General features: G+C 41.0%; 1 non-coding gene across 1 annotated transcript; it reads right to left on the bottom strand.

The window, feature by feature from the left end:
- Positions 1-342: 342 nt before the first annotated feature.
- On the bottom strand, positions 343-425 carry trnal-cag. Its single transcript has one exon. It is a non-coding gene; the product is annotated as a tRNA-Leu (tRNA).
- Between the last annotated feature and the right edge of the window lie 419 nt (positions 426-844).

The following is an 844-nucleotide window of genomic DNA, read 5'->3' as shown; positions in this document are numbered from 1 at the left end:
ATACAGCCTAGTTTAATCTCGGTAAATTTAGAGGAAATCCTGCAAATAGCTACAATGACTGTTTATCTGTGCGGATTTTAAAATCTATCTGTCAACCCCGTCTTGGCCATATTGGATGGAATGATGTCAATTTGCGCTTTTTATCTGTTATACATAACAACCTGGATGCAACAAAGACACATTTTCTCCTGTTTTGTACACAACCAAGCATTTAACAAAACAAAAAGAGTTAAATCACAGTCAGTATCTTTACATGTGTTGACAACACATGCACTGTGTCCAAACCTGTCTGTGTAAAAAAATATCAACTTTCAGACATTAGTTCCAAATGAAAACACTAGTTGTCAGAAGTGGGATTTGAACCCACGCCTCCAGTGGAGACTGCGACCTGAACGCAGCGCCTTGGACTGCTCAGCCATCCTGACAGGTTCAACCGATGTTCAGTAGGACCTGTCTCATAAATTATAATATAGTTAATTAAACATGTCATGGTATAGTAGTTTCTCAGACATCCATGTCATGGTTAACAAGGGAAGGTTTCTCAACTGTCAGCCCAAATATATGGGCATTCATGGAGACATGGAAGAAAGTCACCAGAGTGGCAATGTGCTTGACAATGGCAATACATTGCGCGGGATGTGAAGGGAATGTGCAACACATGCCAAATCCTATGGTGGGAATCAAGATCCACCAATGTTTCTGTCCACAATGTCCACCTGAATCCAGAAATGTCCCTGCCAGATGGGAAATAAACTGATAACTGTCTTCATGGTCTAAACGTGTCAAATATTGCCGTACAATGCCTACATTGAGTCCAGATGTGTCCGTTTTGGTTCCTGATCCA

This window comes from Etheostoma cragini, unplaced genomic scaffold (genome assembly GCF_013103735.1).
Source record: "Etheostoma cragini isolate CJK2018 unplaced genomic scaffold, CSU_Ecrag_1.0 ScbMSFa_3080, whole genome shotgun sequence".
Lineage (NCBI taxonomy): Eukaryota > Metazoa > Chordata > Actinopteri > Perciformes > Percidae > Etheostoma > Etheostoma cragini.
Note: the sequence above shows the minus strand (reverse complement) of the source record. Positions and strands in the feature narration are given on the sequence as shown.